Here is a 24,169-nt window from a genome sequence, read left to right as displayed (position 1 = left end):
TCACAGCTTGCTGGATGTTTGATCCTTCCTTTTCTGCCCTCAAATGGACAGTTTTCTATCTCAAAAGAAACTTCTCTGTCAAAATGTTGACTTTTAATGCAACAGAGACATTAGTTTCTGCTTCTCCTCATGATCTCTTTCACAGAAGGCCTCACAAGTGCTCACAGGTCTGCCCAATACAAGCTCCTGTCTCCAGCCCTGTTTTTTAGCAGATGAATAAGGTTAGGAAAGACAACAAAACCTGGGGAGAAGAGGGACATGGAAGTTAAAAGAAAACATTTTTCATTTGCTATGCCTGAAAGACACCAAACTGTGCCACAGGAAATGCTTTTTAGTTGAGAATCCTGATGCATCTCAGGCCCCAGACTGTGTCGGATTTAGATAATCTAAATTACATTGCAGATCAAAGTTTATTTGTTTGGAAAATTGCATCTGAGACCATTCATCTTTTCTGTCTTATCAATCCAGTGCCATCTTCATGTAGCACACACCTAGCAATGGGACTCCTGAAGCAGCTGGTCATCTATCCCAGTGCCACCAGGACACCAGTGTCACCAGGGAAAAAACACTCATGGGCATGAGGTGGCCTTGGCTCAGCCCCTGGCACTGACAGCTGTGGCCTCTCCATCCAGGCAGAGTGGAGAGCTGTTTGTGAGAGGGATGAGAAGGTTGCAGAGCGCAGGAGCTGAGCTGTTTGCTGTGTTTGGCCATTCCCACCAGGTCATGGTGTGGCTCTGCTGTCTCACGGTGACCTGTGACCCCTGCAGGGCCCTCCCTGCCAGCTGAGCTTCATCCTCCTGTCACCAGTGGCCACGTGGTGACAGCAGTGTCACAGCCCCAGCCCCTGCAGGCCCGGGGTCTCCATGGGTACAGGAGGGACACGAACTGCTCTGCTCCTGTGGCTCTGCACTTTAGCGACACTTGGCTGCTGCACCCCTTTTCTTTCACTTTTGGCTCTTTGCTTCATCAAATGAGGAACCAGATGTTTCCAGTTCCCTCTGAAGGAGAGACACTGCCCCAGTGTGAGCAGGGAGCTGGACTGTCAGGCTAAACCTGTTTCAGTAACAAATGTTCATAAAATCATTGCAGTCCAAGTTGCAGCTGCAGCAAATTCATACATGCCTGGTTCAGGATTACTTTTGTGTTTAGGATCTTGGATCATGCAGAATGTCAGGAATGGGCTCAATCACCAGTTCCATCCACAAACAGAATTCTCACTCTTGGATATGGCTAAAAAATAGCAACCACTAAAATATTAAGGTACAGATGGAAAGCCCCCACTACTTCCTATAAATATTGCCTACAAAGCATTGCAGAGGCATGGTTGGATATTACTAAGGGAAGTCCAATATCAGTAAGAGACACACAGATTCTAATTTAAAAGTCACACAGGGACAGTCTTATCATCTGGAACATGAATTCTAGCCTTCACAACTCAGTACAGACATCATCCCATTTCCAACCTGGGCCATCCCTAGCACATTCCTTTACCTCTGTGATTTGTGGCTCCTATTCACCACCCATCTCCATTCACACTGAAATCCAGGTACTTCCATGGGCTCTGCACTGCAGCAAGAGACAGGAAGTAAATTTTCTGTGGCACCAGAGAATGGCAACCCAATGCTTTCCATGACATCTCATTTTGGTGGATTTTAATCTTGTCCCTGAGAGACAGGAGCTGTTGTGGCCACTGCAGGTTTGAGGCTCTTTTTTGCAACTCACAGATACATAATAGGCAGAAGTTCAGTGGGGAGAGAGAAAGGAAACAAGATTTTTTCATGGTGGAAGTGGTGCTTTGGAAAAAGCTTCCACAACTCCAGTGAGACAAAAACACAGAATAAAAGAGAAAAGTTAAATTTTTATCAAACCTTGCAACCAGAATAACACCCTCTTCCTCCACACCACCCTTGCCCAGCCAGATCCAGTCAGATCCCTCAGCATTTTGTTCTGGTCTAAGCCAAGACCCAGATCTGAGGCTCCCAGGGGCACAGCACTGTATAGAGATAAGCCAGCTGTGTAAAAACCTGGAGTTAAGTCAACAGAGTTCAGTGAGCATTGAGAGAATGAGCAGCAGAGGGGATTTACCTAGAAATGGAGCATCTGTGAACCACCAGTTGTTCATAGGGACTAATGGACTTGCCTTTCTCCCCCGGTATTTTTACTTCAAAGGTACATAACAATGCTTAGAAAACTCTGTCTTGACACTACAGCAAACAGTCCTACAATGACTTTGACAAACTAACCCCTAATGCAGATGAGAAAGCAACAGGGACTTTTCTTGTACAGTCATTCCATGTTCTGCCCTTTGCTCTGGCCCAGCCAGCTGGAGCCTCTCAGGGCACAAAACCCCCAAGATCCCAGACCATAAGACATAAAAACATTTCTGTGCACTGATTGCCTCCTCACAATAACCTCATTATCACAGCTGTCAGTCACCAGGACAAACCAGTCACTAGCATGGGACCCTGATAAGGGATGCTCACCATGAAATGCACTTGCTGCCTGGAACAACACGAGGGATGGCAGCTTGAGCACCACATGAGGCTCCTCCAGGCCAAAGTCCCCCTGCAAGGGACTGGAGGGGTCACATGAAGAGATTCCCTCTGGCTCAGTGTGGAATTGTTCAGCCCCTTCTTTTCCACACTGAGCCAGCACTCACATGCAGATAATTGTTTATATCTTCTAGATTTATATCCCACAGTGGTGATGTCCTGTATCAGGCTGGAAAATGTAAGGGCCTTTTTCCTTACAGATTTCCCAGCACATAAATCTTGGATCCATGTGCTATCCTGTCATAAGTGGCTAACCAAAACCAGCATCATTAATCATTCACCTTGTGCATGATCTCTCTATTTTATCCAAGTCCTTGGTAAGGGGTGGCTACAGTCCTGACCATGCCAATGTAAGGCTGGATCACTTATATCTAGTTCTGACCTCAATACTCCTCAGTCACTGTTCAGTACAGTGGTGCTACAGTGAAAATTTGATCATGATTTATAAGCCTGAGTAAGTAAAAGATTTTTATCAAATTTCAGAAAAATGCTGTTAACATTTTAAAGTCAGCAAAAAAATCTGTTCCAAGGCAGGAATTTTCAAAACCTTACCCTGAACATACATTGCCTGAGCCAGACACTTTAACAGATGGACTCAGAAAGCTTTTTTAATATTGGCTATTAATAAGTGCAAATGTTCACAATGACAAATGCAATGTATTTTTAGTCTGTACTGGGACAGTACCCTGGTCTTCATCAGCACTTTTTGTCAAACTTTCTTCCTTCACACAAACCCCACCTGTAAGCCTGAATACACAGGCACACAATCATGAGCTCATCCCAGCCTCACCTCCCTGTTTCACATCAAGGTCTGCAAACACTCACACTGCTCTGACTGCCTGCCAGGTGTGCCTGAGCTTCCATCTTCTCTTATTTCTCTCCCAGCACTCAAGAATGTTCTTATAACTGGGATTGCGCAGTGACTGTAGCTTAGTTAACCTGGAATTATCCAGTGTAAATCAACTCAGCATCAGGCTTGGCAGCTGAAATGAATGGATTAACTCATGATACAGTTAAGTAGGAGGAACAGGCTCTGTACTATAAACATCACAAATGCAAATGTCTTTCATAAAGTCCTTTTGTTGTTATTTGTCAGAGTATAAACTGAGCAGCAGTGAGGAGGGAAGGGGTGCCTGTGAGCCATCTGTCCTCAGCAGCACATGTAGAGAGTTCCAGTCACCTTCTGCCCTTGCTGTGTCTTTAATTCCCAGCTCAATACCTGGGGCACAGCCACACCAACAGCTCCAAAACCCAGCACTGTGAACCACCCTTGCCATGCTGTGAAGCCTGGCTGCAAGCAATGCAAATATTTTGAGTTGGATTCCTGTGGCCTTTCCCTGGGTGACACACACAGTCCTAATGGTTCCCCAAAGAACACTGTGGTAAACATAAACTGTGATAAGTTTGACAAATGCCAGCTGACGTAAAATGTGACCCATTGTGTGTTTAACTGGAAGCTGTCAGAAACTCACATCTCGAGTTTGTGGTTTCTACTGGGATCATTGCAATAGTTTCTACATGTCACAAGTTTATTCCAACAGAGGGTCATTATATAGAGAACACCAGAAAGGACATGAGAAAACCTGGGGTTATTGCAGGGGGAGCCTGCACAGGTGGCTCAATGCTGCTCACCTGCAATGCTGCTGTTTTGTGAACAAACAGCTGCACTCATTTCCCCAGGTGGCCCAGGGAAGCTTTTCTCACTCACTGGCCTTTGGGAGGTGCTGTCGTGTGCTGCAGGGCAGGCATGGAACAAGGAAGAAAGTTCCAGGCAACACAGCTGGGATACCACCAGTGTCATTTCCTAACACCTGCACAAAAACAAAGAGTGGCTGCTGCCATTTCACTGCAATCTGACAGAGAGGCTGTGCCTTGAAAGGTGGTCAGACACTTCCCACCCTTTAACTGCTTCTCTTCTCTTCTTGTTTAAGGCTTCTTGCAAGTCTTGGGGTAAAAGTGCCCTTCACCCCAGAGATAAACCTGCCCTCCTTCTCCTCCACCCCCTTGGCAGAGCTGGCTCTGACCAGACTCCCAGATCCATCTTCCAGGTCTTTTCACTTCTCCCATGTTTTAATTGCTTCTGTTTTCATCTGGCTGACCAAAGCTCAAGAGAAACAAGTTCAAAGGCTTTCTCAAATCACAGTATAACAGTAGGTGGTCCCCCCTATGGCAATCACACATCTTAAAACTGGGAAAAAGGAAAATGAAGGAAATAATTGCAGTGTCTGCACAGGCCCCATGCTGTCAGCTATCCCTGATGGGGAATGTCTGCTCCCTGTTTCCTTCCTGCTGGCCCAGCCCCAGGCAGGCAGAGGCAGCACTGACAGCCCAGGGATGGATCAGCACCACCAGTCACTCCTACCTGGTGTCCAGAGTGACTGAAGATTGCCTTCAGCTGCCTGAATACAGACATTTAATGCCACTCCAAAACCTCAGGGTATTCAAGGCATTCACATGGATGTGACACAGCCTCTCCAGGAGCCCACACCACACAAGGTGGGCACAGGCACCCAGGAGAGAGGGTGAGAAGAGCCACAGCCTCCATAGGGGCCTGGCTCCTCATCTCATGTGTTGAGCTGTGAACACCAATTCACTGCAGTCTGCTGGGCTCCTTAGGCTGCCTGTGTGGCTGGAGCTAAAGATACCCCAGGCAGAGCCATCAGCCTTTCTATCACCTGAGCAGCCCTGAGCTGTGTGAGCAATCCTCCCCCCAGCCCCTTCTGCAAAGTGCAAATGCCTTTCTCCACCCCAGAGGAATGCACAGGACCCATGGATTGTCTTGTGAGGCTGCAGACACTGCAGGGACTCACCTGGGAACACCCCAAAGGCTGCACAGGCTTCTCTCGAGACAGTTATTGGATTACTGCTTCAATGCTCTGTGCTTCAGGCTCTGCCAGACGCCTTTAATCAGCTGGTAATGTGACACTTCCTTCTGCAAAGACCTGAGCCCCACTGCCCTGGCAGCGTGCCTTTTCCTCCAGGTCAGCCTGCATCCCTGATTTCTCACGTGTTGCAACACAGAGATGTTAAAAAATAAAATTATCAAGGCAGTTGTAATTTCGATGTAAACCTGACAGGACATCCTGCTCACAGAGGATCTCTCAAGGAGCTCTTGAGGCTGGCTCATTTCAGCTTCAGACAGCAGGAGAGGCTCAGCTCAAAACTCTTGACTTACTCCAAATTCCCACTGGGTTTAAGTGCTTGACGTGATTAAGGAATGAGAAGTGAATCTCAAAAGAAATCAGAGGTGACACAACAAACCGTGGATACAAATTGAGCAGAAATGCACTGCAAAAGAGATGTTATCTACTAGTCCAGAAAGTTTTCTGAATAACCTACCTTATGAGATTTCTGGAGACAGGAGTGGTGCTCAGACCTGGTGCTCAGATCCTACCTGCCCCAAAAGCTGCCCTCCAATTTTACTTCCTTTACTTTTTATGTAGTTTTCTTGTCCAACTCCCATCTTTCATCACTCTCCACTCTTTTGCTAAGCCACATTTAGCAAGCAACGTCAAAAAATGTCACAGGAAAAAAGCCAGCCAAGGTGGTCCCTCCACAGCCATATGTGATCTTCACTTTGAAAAGTGTTACAAAACATCCTGAGTGAAATACTTAGGTTAAAAACTTGGACAGCCCATCTCACCTGGATGCACTGGCACCTTGCTTGGAGAAGGAGCTGGAAGCACCTCCTGCCCCTCTTTTCACCCAGCAGACAAGAGGATGAAAATTTCTGGACAGTCTCTTATGCCACACGTGACCAGGCAAAGCCAGTCTTGTTATTGCTTGCATGCAAACTTTGCTGTCACTGCTTGCTATAAAAAAGCTTTAGTTGGGCATGAATGAAAGGCAATGACTAAAACATTGTATGAAATTGATTTAATAAGGTTCAATGATTGAAACAGGAAATATTTTCCTTGACAAATTGTTACAGGCCAGATTCAGCCTTCTGTGACCAGCTCTGCTGTCAGCCTAATTGAAATTTGTGCAGTAAAGGGGCAACAGCCTTTGCTCTCAATTAACTCAGAAGAAAAGCAGAAATCTTTTCAATCCTTCTGAAGTATCAGCCCTTCTTTCATCTGTTTGGGTTGGGTTTGGTTTTTTTTTTTTTTTCTGTGTATTAATACAGCTATTAAGAATATTTGGGGATACCATAATTCACAACCATAATTTAGGACCATAAAAAAAAGCTTTAAAAGCTAGGATTAGAGAACAGGAGAAAAATGGTATTTTGTTTTGAGGAAGGAGGTAGCAATCTGCTACAAATACCACTTATAAGGGCTGCATCTAGTCCCAGCTCATTCTGTCACAGACTTCTGGCTGCAGATTGATTTGGGTGTATCTATCGAGTGTTTCCTAGATTTTAGTTACAGATATAAAAAATCCAATTCTGCCCCTCTGACCATCACATCCAGCACATCCTTTGGAATTACTCCTTCAAGCTTAACTGAACTTTGTTTTTGAGGTAAAAATGAGTAATGACTCATGGTAAATGAGTCCTTGAATCTGGATACAAGAAAATTTGGGGTCAGGTGTGTTTCACACACACGAGTTAAGGCCACACTCCCAGGGATGTTCGACAGGCTGCTGACCCCTGCTTGCCCTGAAAGCAGCAGTGTGGGTGTTGTTCCCTGATGGGGGATCCTGACATCCTGAGCAAGCAGGAGGCATCATCTGGGCTCCAGGGAGGAGCAGCCACTGAAGCTGCAGGCAGCTTCATGTGAGAATCTCCTTCTCAGGAAAATATCCTTATTAATAAAACAGTAGGGAATGCGGAAAAGCAGACTGATCTCAGAGTAAAGTGTTTCTTGGGGAGTTCCCTGAGGAGTCAGTAGCAGCTTGTTATGGAACTAACAAGGCTTTTACTGCTGCAGCCATGTGAATGAGAAATATTTCAGTGTTAGGAACAGCTAACAGAGGCACAAAGCAGGAAAGCTGGGCAAGCAGAACCAGTGCCTTGAATAACAAAACTCACAGCCACTGGAAAACCTCCTGAAAGGTTCTGAGTATGAAACAATCCATGACCTAATTAGGTGGCACTGTTGCTGAAAAATAGAGGAAGGAACAGAAAGAAAGCAGGGGGAAGATTAAAGTGAGAGAGACAGAGAGTCCTTAATACTCAGGAGATGACTCCAAGCTGGAGCTGACCAAGTCTGACGCTTTATTTAACACACACAAACACTCCATGAGGGAGGAGGGAGGCACAGATGAAAGAGACTTGCTCCTCGCTCATGGAAAGTCTCCTCATGGAGCACATTTTATACACTGAGATGGATGAGGGAAACAGACAGGAAACACCACAATGTGTTGGGATCTGGAATTAAGTAACATTCATGATGGTTTCTCCTATGAAAATACCACATTTTTCTCCAAGGGGAAAAATGGGTTACGAATCCCTAAGCAGCATTGTAGGGAACAAGTATTACAGTGAACTGGGCCACAACATGATAAGGATGTGATCTATTCTGCATCTTTCCCACAATAATTCCCCATCAGCCATGGCAGAAGCAAAATTGCACCCCTGAGCCAGACAGAGCACAGTTCATGTGCCCAGGTTACTTGGGTGACACGAAGGAGTTTTCTGCAGGAACAGGCTCAGCCAAAGCTGCACTAAACCCTTGAGGCCATCACACGAGGCTGCAGGGGAGTAATCAGAACTATCCATATGGACACTGCTGTGGAGTGCTTGGCCTTTTCCAAGGCAAGAGGAAATCCCAAACCATCTAATCAACAGCAGACTACCCCCAAGGAGCTCCCCACACACCACCCCAACCACCAAGGGAGCACAGGACACACCTTTCACTCAGCAGGGCTGTCAGATTCTTTCTGAAGAAATGACAGGCCAGACTGTTAATTAGGGTGCACAGTCCCAGTGCTGACTTCAGTGAGCATTGCTGATTTAAATGGCAAGGTTCTGGTTATCTCCCATGTGCTACTGGAAGTGTACAAGAGCAGGGCCAGCCAAATCCTTGTCACCTCTCAGCCCGAGAGGTCCTTGGCTCTGTCACAGCTGGCTTCCCACAGACCCTGCTGTGAGCAGTCTGGGCCAAGGAGAGCTGATGAGGTGCAGCAGCCTCATCTGGCTGCCAGTCAAGTATGACAGCCTGCACTTGAACTGCACACTCATTCCAGCAGGGAACCAAAGCTACAGGGATTTGGCCTGAGCATCAGATGTGTGAAGTCTTTGAACTAAGTTCCTTTAAACTCAGTTTCCCCCATAGAAACATTTGTACAACTGCCTGATCAAAAAGCATCGATAAATCGAGTCGTGACTCCCCTTCCTCTCACTGCAGTGTTCACTGTTCCCAAAGGATCAGGCCTGAGTCCTTCACTCACTGCACTCTGTTCTGCTTCATCCCCACACCAGGGGCTGCTGCAAAGTGCTGCTGTTTGGGGTGGGGGGCACAGAGGGTCCCTGTCCCTGGCTGAAGGACAAGCAGACACACTCAGCTCCTGGCAGCAGCCTGAGTTAGCATCCAGCCCTGATGGGAGCCGTGCTCCTCAGGATCCAGCTTCAGGCAGCTGAGCTGTGAGGGAACTGCACAGGAGGAGCTGTGCCAGTGCCCTGGCCTTTCCCCAGAGCAACACAGGTACCACTGCAGGGAGCTGGGCCAGCCCAGCCCTGCGCTGTGCTGTGAGAGCCACAGCTCTACCCTACATGTACCTCATGGGAATGTGCAACTTCACAGGATGTGCCACTGTCTGTGCACAGCTGTGCCCAAAATGCTTCAACAGGAGCGCAGACATCCCTGCAGCCACTGCTGTTTGCATCACAGGCACGGGGAGGTTGCCATGAGCACCAGCAGCAGTCATGCCCACCCACACCAGTGCAGCCCACGCAGGGACATCACATGCCAGGAGAAAGGCTCTGTGTGGGCTCACTCTGCTCAGGGAGAGCAGCTCCTTCCCTGAGGCCACACTGTGACAGAGGCTGCAGATGGATGCAGACACCCCTGTCCTAAACCAGCCATACAACCACAATCATATCCTCTCCTCTGATTTGGAATAAATCTCCAGGTTTTCCACAATCACTTTGTACTCAAAGCAAACACAAACATTTCAGAAAGCAGAAAAGCTTGGAGAGAACAAAATCTCAAGTACATTCCAGTTCTGCCTAAGAAAACAGACACCTTAGAAACCAGGGAACAGCTCAGCTCAGTTTTTCTCTTCAAGTCTCATCACAGTCCCTGCCTGCAGTGCCCAAGGACGGAACGGCTCCTGTTGCATCAGCCGTGCAGGGGGAGATGAGCAGAGCCCGGGGCTGTCCCTGCTCTGCTGTCGGTACCACTGCACACACAATGCCGCGGGCTCCCCCTGAAAACAACAGCCTGACAAAGGGGAAGGGTCAGGCTCTGCTTTCCCAGCCTCAAAGGTTTTCTAAGACTCGGCTCCTTCAGTCCCACAGCACTCAGTGAATGGCTGGTTAAAGCAGCCTCACACTAATTGAAAGGAGGCTGCTGTATATTTTAACTGTGCGTTCTAGCCTGATTTTTATCCCTGAACTACAGCACGCTTACCAAAGATAACTTCAGAGGGACAAAACCATTCCTTAATTTAAAATCGTACTTACTGAGAGTGACTGTGAAAGTCTCTACGGGAACTGCAGTGTGTCTGAAGCCTCTCTCGGCAGCAGCAAAGTTTCCCTCCTGCCTTGTGAAGGCAGAGCTGGGGCACGCTCTGTGCCGGGCTGGCTGCGGGCTCTCTCTCCCGTGTATCGTTGCCAAGGCTCCCGGGGCAGACTCCAAAGCTCCCAGACCAAGGCACTCCCAATCAAATGCTCCTTTCAGCACGGCATCACACAGGGCTGGGAACTCAGCTTTAACTCAGGTAGAGATAAACTTCCATTAAGTGCTCTCATCAGTCTGAAATATTGTTTATTAGCGTAACATTTTCTATCCGGATTTGTAACCGATGTTAAAAACTATGTTAATTTTTCTTTAAATAAATAAACTTTCTGCCTCACCCCCCTGCTTTGAGCTGCTCCTAGATCTCGGAAACAATGGCAGGATTGAAGTCTGCCCCCAGGTTTGATGCTAAAATCTGCGGTTGAATCAGCTATTTCTGAACAACTGTAAAAATCTGCTATGCCAAAATGTCATGATCTGCCGGTAAATGAGTCTTGATGGAAACATGGAATTCATAAAATCAACTGCTGCAACAACACACAATAAACTTTTGCATTATGGCAACAGGTCCTGGACACTCAGCTCTCATGGTGCCAAGGTTTTTCTCAAAGATATCACAGTCCAAAATACAAGATGTGTGAAGTTTCAGAGAGCAAGAAATAGTCAGATAAGAGGAAGACAGAAGTCTCAAGTGCAGCAGAAGCCAAACTTGTCTACCTGAAAAAAATATGACCCCTCTGCTACCTCTCAAATCAGTATTACAGGTGATTTGTAATACTCAGAGTGTTACAGGAGTATTTTGGGCTCTCATCCTTTTGAATTTGTTGTCCCTTCATAATGTGCTAATTGTGTTAATGGCTATTCTGTATCTTAGTGGTGGCTAAGATGGAAAAGCTTCACAGACTCATGGAAGCCTGTGCAAAACCAGAAGAGGTGAATACATTTAAAAATCCCATTTTCCAGTGTTACAGCTGATCCTAAATGCATTCCAGCTTCCTTGTTCAACATTAATATGTGTTTCTACAGGTGAGTCAACTACAATAAGAATGTTTACATTATGGAAGTCAGATCAAAGCATTTTAAAATTATCAGTATGACTGATCTGACATGTTTTTTTTTCCTTTTTTCCCTATTGCTCACAAACAGGTCTGAAAATTACTTCTTGAGTTAGGGTAGGCAACATTTTTCCGTATCTTTCAAATTTTAATGGTATGGAAAACACACTTCTTGCCCTTTTCTATAATTTAATCATAAACTAGACCAACATCTATAATTCAGATTTCTGCAACAATGGAAATTTTTGAATGGTGAATTTTGCTGATAGGGGTTGCTCAAAGTGGAAAGGATCAAATATTCCCAATATTTAAATTTTCAGGGAGGACATACTTTAATCCTCTGCTTTCCTCCTACAGTTACCATCACAGGTGTGTAAATAACTTAAAATGAACTCCTTGTACAAGACCACGTGTAGTATGGCTGGAGTAAATCGGTTAAATGCCCCCTCCCAGAGGGGCCTCAGTCCCTGACTTCAAATAATAGGGTTGAAAAGGAGAGTGGGAAGCAAAAGGAGACAATGAGGTCAAGAAAGTACCACGGGAAGGTAACTCTGGTTCTGCATCTGAGTTTTTACACTTCGCTGTACTCCCAGACATATTCTGGAGGAAGAATGAACTGCTCTTCTGCCAGCTCCTGGCACTGCATTTACACTGAGCCCTGGAGTGCTCTGCCTCCAACCAGCTTCATCACTCGGCCCCAAAGAGATGAAGCATGAACAGTTCTGCCAAAAGGATGATCATCTGTTAATGGAGCCACTCCTGGACACCCCGGGCAGCGAGGCACCTGGGACAGCTCCTGCTCTTTGCGCACAGATGCTGAGGGCACATCCCTCTCAGGCAGGCAAGGCTCTGTTTCTAGGTCACACCACTGCACAGCTGGGCCTGATGTCTGCAACATTTACAAATACAGAGCCAAGGGTTCAGGGCAGAGGGTGAAGACAGTTTTCCAGCAGTTAGGATGTCCTGGGACAAGAACAGAGAGGGGAGGGCTCCACACATCACAGCAAAGACTGGCAAACATTGCACTTAAATAAACCAAGCATGTTTAAATATGTATCTCTCCCATTCACAATTTCCATGAATTTTTCAGAAGGCCTAAGAAGGTCTAATTCTGAAAAGGTAAATTAACTCCTTATCTGTTCACACTTAAAGCTTTTTAAAAAGCAGGCCTGAAGTCTGGAATAGATTCAGCAGGCAGCAATGTCTTGACCTTACATAGGAATATTTGCTTAATAAACCTATGGCTTTATCAGACTATTTCCTTCTGTTTCCTTTCTGGTGGGTAATGGAAGGTACACCCACCACTTCACTTTGACGTGTGTAACCCAGAAAAGCCTCAGCTCGCTGTAAAAACGCCAAGTGAGACGTTTCTTTGTTAGAAGATGCCTCGGGGCTCTTGTCGCATTCTTCTAAACACGTCAGGAAAAACGAAATGCATTGTTAACAGCTAGTAGAAAAGCACTACACATTAGTCATTCTTCTCCTGAATGGAAAAGAACAATTTCTCATGAAATATCGTTCCCATTATATTCCTAGATTGCTTTGTTGGGTAGCTGCCCTGTCTTTCACAAGCCTCAGGCTGAAAATAGAGATTCTGAAAGAGAAATTTTGATACTCCTGAAAAGAATTAAAGGAAAACGTGTAAGTTCTCACTAGAAGAATTTTGTAAAGACTAGTGCCAATCAGTTTCTTGAAGTGTTCTTAAGGATTAAACAAATAAAAATAAAGTTAAAATGAAAAACTGAAGCTTCTACTCTTGAAAGACATCAAAACGAGAAACTCTGATATTCACAAATAATTTTCTTTTTTCCCGAGCCAAAATGTTGTCAAAATCAGTGTTTTATGGACATTTCAACTCTGAGAGGAAACAGCTTTACCATTGAATTTGCCACATCCATCATCTCAGCCAGAAATGCCAATGCAAAACCAGAAGTTGCAAGACACACAGAGAAGAAACACACCCAGCTGGTGGAGCAGAGGTACGGGTGTGTTAAAAATGGGTTAGAAACTGTTGTAAAATAGTTGATAGATCGTTAGGCATTAAGTGTTAGTTTGGTTATTATATTGTAAAAGGTACTCAAGGTACCATAACACATCTCAGTAAAGTGAACCAAGCAAAACAAGCCAGCCTGGACAGAACTGTAATGGGCCAATCAAGAGCCTTAAACCTTCATAAAATGAAGGACCCAAAAAGAAACTGATTCAAAGGGACAAAAAACAGGATAAAAAGGGGCTTCTGACCCACTGAATTTGTGCTGCTCCATCTGGGACATAGCTACATCACTGCTGAGCAGCCCCAGTGCCGGCGCTGCAGCATCCTCGACAGGAGCACTCCTGCTTGGCCCGGGCCCCCTTGCTTTGGGCCTTTCTTTTTCTTATAAAAAATACTAAAATCACTTTAGTACCGGGGGTCTGCTCTCCTTTTTAACAGGTGCAGTGTCTGTGTGTCCAGGGCTCCTGCACTGCCCTGTGCCAGCTCAGTGCCCGCTCCTGGCACAGCAGTGTGCCCATGGCAGCTCTGTCCTGTCCCAGGGGCTCTGCTGGGGATCCCTCTGCAATCAGCTTTTCCTGCCTGGCCACTGCTGCAGGCCCTAATGCTGCAGGCACCACTGCTGCTGGCCCCAATGCTGCCGGCCCCAATGCTGCAGGCCCTAATGCTGCTGGCCCCAATGCTGCTGGTCCCAATGCTGCAGGCCCCAATGCTGCTTTTGTGGCCCAGCATTGTCCTGCAGAAAGGCTTCAGCCGCTCCTCAATGCCCGTCAGAGCACACCAGGGCTGCTCTATGGCTCAGCTTTCCCCTGGCGCCACAGTGAACCACGGCTATTTATGGCTATTTATCCTCTGCCTTATTTCCAGTTCCGAGGAGGGCACACAAAGACGTGGATAAATGGCAATTAAATCAGCCACAATGGGTTGTGTTAACTACTGGTAACTAAGAAGCCACCTTGCTCCCTCTCTGTATCTAAGATATTCACCACACGACACCGAGGCCCCAGCGCACAAAGACTTTTCAATTTGGGATTAAAGGCATTGCATTGGAAATAGCTCTGGTAAAGCCCAGCAGATTACAACTGGCAAAGAGAGACAAATGAATGGCTGAGGGAAGCCAGTGGGGATAAGCATTTGCACTGGAAGAAGAGGTGCAACCAAACCCATTATTTTTTAAAAAGTTTTACCATCTTCCCATGGTTCTGGCACCTGCAAACTGCCTGGAGGAGAGAGAAATTCTGTGGACTGGCTGTTGTAACAAAGCCTGATTCCACTTGCTGGAGTTCCAGTTCTTAAGGATCAAAATCTGGGAAAATAAAAATCCCAGTCCTTGGGAGACTCAACCAAAACCTGCCCCAGTAAGAATGAGACTGAGCCCCAGCACAAATGGAGAAGGCAGACCCAGGGCAGGGTGTGAGCTGTCTCCAAGAGCACATGTTGGAAGTTGCAGTTTTTCATAGGAAGCCTTTATTTTTCATAGGAAGACTTTATTTGTTTCCAGCTTGCATGATTGCTTCTGAAAGCATGGCTTCCTCCTTTCAGGATTTTCCTGCAGAAAATTTTGCGAGTTGCTCTCCAGATGATTCACATTTAGTCCTAGAGACTATTTTTAGCTGCTTTTATTTCAGCACACGTTCTTGGAGAGCCCCTGCTATTTATGTGGTCGACATTTCCCTCCTCTTGGCTCCTCTGGGGAGAAGCTCCACCAGGCAGTTTTTGGGAGCACAGCCTGCACATCATTCCTCCTTTTGTGTGCTCCACACAGCAGAGCTGGAGCACTCCTGAGGTTGGCAGCAGCAGTTTTTATCACCATGAAGACACATAATGGAAAGCAAATAAGCCAAGGAAAATCAAACACACTCCAGCTCCTCAGAATGTTTGCAAGGCCATTCTCAGGCTGGTTTGGGCAAAGGTCTGATGATCTGGACATTGAAGGCGTAATCATGCAGCAAATACAGAGACAGTTGAGTACAACTGAGCAATAAAAACATGAGAAAATTGCTGCAATATGTCTGGGGTAAACCTGACACCAGGACATGAAGTCACCTCTTTGTTAGGGTCACAGAGCTTTGAAAAAATGGGAGATATTAAATTATCAGTGGGTCCACAGCCAACATAAGGTAGGTGTACATATGCTGTTCAAGCTGGACACTGATGTCTTAGGGATTAGTTTTATAGTGTTGACACAGATATTATGGGATATAGCTACCAACAACCCAAATCACACACACCTAAATAATGTTTCCAGCCCAAGAGGCAGCTCTGCAATTGGGAAACTGCCTTGTATCAGCTTTCACTGATTTCTTTCACATATAGGAATAGTGCTGAAGTATGAAATCATTTTTGCACTGGTAAAGTCCCACGGATGAAGGTCTGTCTTGCTTTAATGAAACCCATAAAAAAGCTCTTTTATGACACACAAAAGATTAATATTGTAAAGTTTCTGCTGCTCTTCCAAGTGTGGTTAAAAGTTTTGAATGAGTCTAAATTTTTGCCTGGATAGAATTTGGATTCATGCATGCACACACAGTCAGGACACATCACAAACACTGGGAAACCCAACTAAACCAGAAGGGAATGACCTGGAGGCAAAGACAGAAAGCAATTTCAAGCCATACATATTAATTGTAATTTTTATCTTTGCTGTCTTCCCTGGTTTACAAGTAAATCTCTATCATGGTGACATTCAGCACACTCTAATATACAACCCCATCTTTTAAGAGCATCCTGTATATTGATCCCCAAAGTATGGCTCAAGCTCATTATCTTATAATCTGCTAGGTTAGGAAGAGCTCCTGGGGAGCCAACATATGGATGTACTGTGAGCACATTATCAGCAGCTCAGCCCATTGCACTGAGCAGTGGAGCTGGGCACACTCTTTCCTTGTGGCCAATATGGTAACAATTAGGGCTGCTCTGTGGTTCAGTAGACTAAAAGATTTGACACAACAAATTTATCCCAAGAGTAATTCAAAGAAGATGGAGGAGTTACACCAGGAGTCATGGCCCACTGTGCTCCTCCTTGAAACCCCTGCTTGAAAATTTGAGTTATTTGCACCATGAATTCTGGGCTACTTAACAGTAATTAGACAGCTACATGGGAAAGAATTACCTGATTGTGAGATGATTAATTAGTATGCTGTCAGATATGATTATCCTGGATCTAGGGAATGCAGTGCATTTGTTCCTTGCTCCTTATAAGATGATGATGGCAACATGAAGCACTCCTGCCCTAAATCCCTGAATGAACAGCACAAGAGCACAGGCAGTAGCACTCAGCACCCAGGGCTTTAATAAAGGTAGGAATAATCAGGACAGACTGACACAGCTCTGTCCTGTCATGGTAGATCAAAATCAGACAAGGAAACAGCTTCACAAAGACACCTGCACCATACCTCAAATGCACTCAATGCACCACTCTTGACATCAAGTGCAGCCTTCCAGCAGGAGAGAAGCAATTTCTGACCACCTCTGTTTGGCAGTGTGGGCACTGTTGCCTTCTGATACAAGGCAGGCGGCCTGGTTTCAGGAAACAGCACGGCGACCTCCTTCTTCGGGGTCGCTCGGGCTTAAGAAACACGCGGACACCAATATGGTGGAGGATCAAAGGCCTTTATTCTCTCTTCCCGTGGGGTTTTATAGTCTAGAGGGCTTCTACGTCAGGTGGGGGTCTGTCTTTACCATCTATGGTTAGTAGGGATGGAAAGTTACCTGGGCAAGTGGAAAGTTACCAGAATCCGGTTTAGGGGGCTACATTCCTATGTTAATTTTCTTATCTAAGGGGGCAGGGGCCCTGTCTTCCCGTAACATCACGAGATCTTCTGAACGCCAGGCGCTATCTGCTACAGGGCACCAAGCTTCAAGACCATCAGCTCCAAATTTTAGCACTGCAAATTTTTTTCAGCCTTGTAAATTTTACAAATGCCTGTAGGGACTGGAGGATACTCACACACACCTGTGGCTCCTGAGACACCAGGGAAAGGCTGATGTGATAGGGAGAAGCAAGATTTCCAAAAGTGGCTGCTTCTAGCACATCACAGCCTGACCTAATCAACTGAACATGCCTTTCATACAAGGGTGCAGCAAACTTATAATGCCACCCTTGTGCAGTGTTGTAAAGCAGATTTGACACCTACCAATCTCCCTGGACCAGCAGCTTCATAAACCAGTGCAGGTAAGCAAGACAGGCTTGTGCCTTCAGCACCATCCTGGGCTTTGATCCTTTCCCTGGCTGAGGCAAAGGAGCCCTGCTTTGCTCTGCCTTTCATTTGGGCAGGCTCTGCAGACAGAGGGACAAGGAAAGGCACTCTGGAAAAATATTAGCCCTTGAAATTTGGTATTAAATTCCACCTACATGCACAGAAGCACTGCTGTTGTAGATGCTCAGATAGAAAAGCAGACAGGCACCAGCTGAGCCCCAGGTACCTGTTCTCACTCGATGATGGACATCTCCTGTGACCTCAGTGCTATGCAGGCTCCTGGCTTATCTGGAAACCAATCTGACTCTGCCACCAACCGGGGCCTTATCCCTGAACAGCTCAATTTATCTTCAGACTTGGATGAATAACAATTTTCTAGCTCCCAGAGAAGCTGCAACAGGAATTTATTAGAGCCTGTGAAGCACTTTGATAGTATAATAATGGAATAAGTATTGTAAATAGTTTTTATGCTAATTCCTTCATCTACATAACTCTGGCCTCAGCCTACAGGACTTTAACTGATATATGGGATGTGGAATAAATCTCTCTGTAGTTACAAGCCTCTGTACCAAGCCTGCAGATCATTTCCACATCTCTCCACCCATGTAGGGCCACCCCACAGTTGTCTCTGCAGGTTAAGGGAAAGCAGCTGCTCAGAGATGGTAATGAGTGATAGCCCCAGTGCACTGGGAATTGTGCTGCTTCCCTCAGCTTTGGCACCAGCCTTCAGGGGAAACAAGGGTGGCAACCCCTTTAAAATCCCCCAATGACTAAGGCCATTCCCACCCAGCTCTCTGGGATGGAGGTGTGTGGGCAGCTTTTCCTGGCTGCTCCATTGTTCCTGTAAGTGAATGTCATTAGCACTTCTCACATTCCAACTCTCCTGCTGGGACAGCTCCTGGCAAATCCTTAATTCCAGATAAACCAAAGCACCAAGGTGCTTCAGAACCAGCCCCTTCAGAAGCATCAGGAATAAAGTCCCTGTGCACACTGGTGACACCAGGCCTCCCAGCCACCACCTCCCTCCCTGGGAGCCCTCAGCATCACACCAGGGTGCTGAGCACACTGTGCTGAACTTGGCCTCTGTGTCACCCCTCAGCTAGACAGCCCCAATTAACAACCTTGTGTGGGCCCAACCAGCTCTAGACAATATTTTCAAATGTGACCACTGTGAAAGGAAAAAAAAAATAGGTCAAGGGGATTATGCAGGGTGACTAATGATTGCTGCATGCTGGGCTGAGATGTGAAGTCTGGCTGTGTTTTCAAAGGTGCATAATAATATGTCCTTGTCTGACCTGTGGTGCTGCTGACACTTTTCCTGAGTTGATGCCTCGTCACAAATCCCCATTAGACTGGAAGCTTGAACACCCACCATGAATGATGGCAGTGGAAGGACTGCCAAAGTGGAAGGACTATCAAACTTTGCAGAACTCCCATTTAAATTTCACTTAATTTCTTAAAAGCCAGACAGCAGAAGCAATTATTTAACTGTCAAGTCCTTTTGGGGCTGTTTGCTGGGGGTTGTGGCTGCTGTTCCCAGACTTGGGACAGCTCATGTTAATTCCATGGCAGTTTTCTGGAGCTGGACAAGAGATGAGAGGAGGGGGCTTCTCTGCTCAGTACAGCTGGCAACTACAGTGTGAATGTGCCCTGCCAGCCAGCTTGCCATCCAGACAGTCAGAACCTACAGTTTTATCCTTATTTTACTGATAGGGAGGGCAGCATGCTATATGGAGGGCATGGTTCAGCTGCCCTTCCCAAAAATCACAGGAAGTTTGTAGTAATAAGAAAATTAATTCAGCTGTTTTCTCTCCTGGTCCTGTGTTTAGCACTAGAGTCCCTCCAAATACACCTTTCATTAACAGTGAAGGTAGAATTAATTTTTTTGGCTGACAAATGTTCATTAGCTAAGCATCTGTATCAACTTCTCTGCCCTGGTCACAGATATACTCCCCTTTCTAGCTACAGAAATTGGAAGAAAAAACAACTCAGCTATAGCTCAGCCAAACCTACAGGAACTCTGGGGCAACAAGTGCTGCAGCAGCCTGAGAGAATGACAGAACAGCCTTTTGTTTCTGTTATGGTCCCTTCACAGGCACCAAGACTATAAATACCAGCAGAGTGAAGTTTCCTTGACAAACACAGACATCCCAGGGAAAACATAACCCCTGCTCAGCCCCACTGTGAGCAGGAGCTGGGACACATTTGGTGTCAGACAGCAAAGGGCCTCACATGGCAGCCTGGCAAGAGCAGGGTGTGATGATGCCAGACTGGGTGTGCTGGGCTGAGCCTGGAGCAGGAACAGCAGGTGCAGATCTGCTGTAGGAGGCAAGACACCTTCAATTCATACAACATTTATTTCAGGATGCCTCAGGGAAAACTCCCAGCTTCAGCAGAAAGGTACAGCTGCCCAACAAAGCTCACGAGTGTGGGCAAGGCTGTGGCAATATTAACACTATCCAGAACTTTCAGACTGATTGCACCTTTTGGGTGATATTTGCATTTATACAAGGTATGAGGAAGGGCAGCACCTAGGTACATCCCCCAGCTGCCTTTAGATTAGATCAGTTTTAATTCCCAGGTGATTCTACACTGACCAAAGGACAGAAATTCCTTGCTATAGCAAGAGCAGAGCTCTGTGACTGAACAGGTATGGCCCAGGTAAGGCTTTTCAATGGGTCCAGCTGAGGCATTGCTAAGTCCAGGCCTGAGCTCCTCACCCCTGAGGTACAGCACAGAATGCAGCAGAGGATCCACTTCTGCCCCATTGTTATGTCTCTGCAATCACAGGCTGAGAAGAATAATTTTGTACAAATTCCCTGATTTAAATCAACCCCAAAGTGACTTTTTAAAAAGTCTGCTAGAGCTCACAGTCTGATTGTTCCATAAATCAATTTCTTTCCCAAGTGTAAAATCTCCGCTTGCTCATTCCGTGTCTTTCATCCTAATTAAACAGTGATGTGAAGTAATCAGCAGTATTGTCAATGCCTGGTGCTGCACAGATACTTTGAATGTACAATATTAGAGGGAAGTGAAGCTAATGAAGAAGATTCCCACCCAGCACCATGACCTACAGTGCAGACTGGAATCATCCACTGAAAACCAAGACACCCCATGGCCGTGGGCTGAGTCCAGCCAAGGGCCTGCAGTGCCCCATGTGCTATAAAGAACAGGTCATGGAAGGGGCTCTCCCTGTGCTAAGTATGACCTTTCTTTACCATTTCAGCAGGGAGCAAAATACCTCTAGTTACCTTTCACATTCTACTTCCATAATCTGCTCAAATTAAAACACTGAACTACTCTTAAACACTGATCCCTGCCCTTGACACTCACCTCTCCCTTCTAATTAACCACGTTCAGAATGGAAGTGTTGGGATGCCATGAGAATAGATGCAGTGAGCTGTCAGCACAGGGGAAACTCTGAGAGCCCCTGAGTCACCCAAGAAGCAGTTACAGATGTGAAGTGCCTGGGGAAGCAGGAAGGTGTGTGCTTCACGTGGTTCTATTACCCAGGGGCTCTCATGGAAGTGTCAGGAGTGCCAGGGCAGCCCCAGACCCCAGGGCAGCCCCAAACCCCAGGGCAGCCCCAGCCCCCAGGACAGCCCCAAACCCCAGGACAGCCCCAAACCCAGGGCAGCCCCAAACCCAGGACAGCCCCAAACCCAGGGCAGCCCCAGCCTCCTGGAAGCAGGACATGGTGCCTCCCCAGGCAGACCTGCCATACCAGCCCCAGGGAGCCATGCTAACAGAGGTGAGAGGGGATGTCCTTACCCAGTCTGAACTCCTGGGAGCTTCTCCAGGAGAATCCTTCCTCTCTTGGGTATCAGTTCCCCCACAGGAAAGAAGACCTTGCATAGGAAGGTGAACCCATGCACAATGCAAGTATCTAAGTCACACTAAATATGACCACTTCACTCAGTAAATATGAAATACTCCTACTAGAGCTGCTTTCTTCCCTTTCCAATGTCTTCCTTCTAAAATGAAGTGATCCTGTCCTCCCAGGAGAGAGGCAAAGGAACACAAGACAGGCACTATAAAAATACAATCAAGAGAGTCTGTCTCTTCCTGTGAAGGTTTTTGATCTAGTAAGACTACACACAAGCTGGAGGAAAAGCATGTCCCTCCACAGTACAGCAAGTAATGCCCTGGCTCTAAGTCAGGAAGCATCTGAGGATTTTGTTTATGGGGGAAAATGAATGACCTTCAATAGCTGCAGAGAAAGTGCTTCAGGACACTCCCCAGCCCCAGGACCTTGTCTCACAAAGCACATGGGGCTGTGTTACTCAGTACATTTCACTGCTAAAACTGTAAACCAGCAGGGTATCAGTCACTCTTGGCAGGGCACCTTCTGCAGTATCTGAGCACAAACTCCTTCCCTTTGATATGAGAACCACACCATGACACAGGATGTCTCCTGATGGCAGTGTTTTGTCAGGGTGCAGTAATCTGAGAAGGCTTCCTCAGAGTTCCTTTACAGGCAAGGAATTGTACTAGAGAACAGCTGAACTCTGAATTTACTGCACAAAACTCCCTTTTATAATTCCCCATAATATCTCACCATTGCTTGGCAGTGAGACAAACAGAAACATTTAAGTGCAGTTTCAAAACACAGTGGAAGGAGAAAGCTGATGGTTTACTCTGCCACTTGACTAACAGCTTCCCAGGTGACAAACCTGTGGCAGCTCCCACAGCAGATAACCCTGCAAAGTGTGATTCATTGTGGGATGGTTGTTGATCCTCGTGCTGAACAGTTCAGAGGAAAACAAATATCTGTGAAAGGCAATATTTATCTATTAGCCTCATAAAATACTCTGCAGTGCTGATTTCCATAAAAACCAGATCTCAGAGGTGCAGTGAAATACTGACTTCATTCATTATTCAGGTCTCCTCACTTTTTCACAATAATAACTAGTCTGTGAAATATTCTGAGGAGTGACAAGCCATTTTAAATTCTGAAACTCTGAAAACCCAAAGAGATCCCTGCCAAAGGTGAAGCTGTAAGAGTTGGAAGGAGGGATATATATGGGTAAAGCTCCTACTGTAGCAGTCTCCAAAGCTTACAAGGTGGGAAAAAAACTCCCAACCAGCTCAGCAGGATCACAAACTTGTTTCTCTTATGTTCTTAAATTGATTTTTAGCATCTAAGAATCTGACAAACAGTTCTTCACGGCTCTTCCATACCCCTCTCCATTCTGGACAGGTTCCCACCTTGCATGCACTAGACCTTCCCATGATTGTGCCTTGGGGCACTGTAACCATATGTCCATCTCCTGATGACAGACACATGCCCCTGTTACCCACAGAATGTTCCCCAATGGCATCAGCCTTCAAGGACACAATGATTAAGAACTCACTGAAGCAACAAACACCAATAATTTTTTCAATGTGCATATGGCAGTAATAAATGCAAAACAATTACAGATATAGGAAACTTCTTGTGGAGAACACACAAAAATACCCAAGGTTCTGTCTGTTATTCTGTCACCAAAACAAGACAAACATCCTCTCTGTCAGCTGAAGAAGGTGGCAGCACAGTCAAGTCAGTTGAGAAGCTCCCCCCATTTTAAATGAGGTCAGGCTTTGTTAGAATGCTATGAATAAATTTCTACCATGGGCAAGACAGTTTACCTAAGCATTATTCTATACAAATGGTAGCCAAAACTCTGTGATGGATTTATACCATATTTATGTATTTGCAGTACCTATCAAAGGGTGCAGAGCCTGCAAACTTTCTCTCCTCCAGTCATTATCCTGCTTGGCTCTGGTGGCATTGCACAAACACACACTGAGAAAGCCTCTTACCCAAACAGTATGTGGAGTGACAGAGACTGATGCCCAGAGGTAACAAAGGAGCAGGATTCACACCAGGGCTGTCTCCTCACCGACTCTCAGGCTCCACAGCTCAGGACAAATCAAAACCTCTTGCAAAGTCAAACATTTTGTTATCACAGGCTTATTTACACAGGCTGGCACAAGCTCCAAGGAATCATCCCTTTTGATATGCCTTTTCTGCTTTGTGCATTCCCTTTCCAAACCCTTCCTAGCCCTAGTGGTTCAGACTGAGCCACCAGATTCACACTGTCAGCCCAAAATGCTCATCAGCATTTGCGTCAGCTCTGTGTCAACACTGCCTTGGTTAGATTATTGTTATTCTTCCAACTTACACGTCCCAGCAGCTTATCATAACTGAGTTCCAAAACAAGCCTGGGATCAGGGTACACATGCACCCCAGCAGGCTGCTCTGCCTCATGGTCTGCTCCCAGCTGATGCTGGAGTCAGCTGGGCATTCACACCAACAGCCTGGGTAAAAAGGTGAGCCAAAGAGCAAGTTTGGCAAATTAAATCCTAATTAACACAGCCTCTCAGGGGCCTAATTAATCCTGCCTAGGATCCTAGATTTCTGTAAACTCAGAAAATGTAACAATTGACAGTTCCTTTCCTATTTCTCATCTGTAGCTGTTGGAGCAAAGACAGTTTCTCTCCACTTTAACCAGTGCTGAAACTAGTTTACGTTCTGCAAGGAAAGAAATGATCTCCCTGTTCCATGGAGCTTAGGATGAACCTCAGCAGCCTCTTGCTGGCACATAATTGCTCAACAGAAGCTGCATTTCTGTGCATCCCCATCCTAGCAGGGCCTCTGTGTCCCTGACTGAAAGAAGGTCAAATAGCCCATATCTCTTCTTAATTTTTAATCGCAATTTCATGCTGTTATTTCAGCTGCTGGAGGCAGTGTAGCACAAATCCCTCAGGA

At 46.1% G+C, this 24,169-nt stretch overlaps 1 protein-coding gene across 3 annotated transcripts in view; it reads right to left on the bottom strand.

Annotated features, from left to right (window-relative positions):
• Positions 1-24,169, bottom strand: part of RAB11FIP4 (RAB11 family interacting protein 4) — a 115,515-nt gene that overhangs the window by 39,154 nt on the left and 52,192 nt on the right. The window contains exon 1 of one of the 3 annotated variants that reach the window (XM_014269474.3): positions 10,120-10,269. The exons of the other annotated variants lie outside the window; for them this stretch is intronic. The gene's annotated coding sequence lies outside the window, so the exon portion shown is untranslated. Of the gene's footprint in view, positions 1-10,119; positions 10,270-24,169 lie in introns of those variants that run through there. 3 annotated transcript variants of the gene reach the window in all.

Source organism: Zonotrichia albicollis, chromosome 19 (genome assembly GCF_047830755.1).
Source record: "Zonotrichia albicollis isolate bZonAlb1 chromosome 19, bZonAlb1.hap1, whole genome shotgun sequence".
Taxonomy (NCBI): Eukaryota; Metazoa; Chordata; class Aves; order Passeriformes; family Passerellidae; genus Zonotrichia; species Zonotrichia albicollis.
This window is presented reverse-complemented; position numbering and strand designations above follow the sequence as displayed.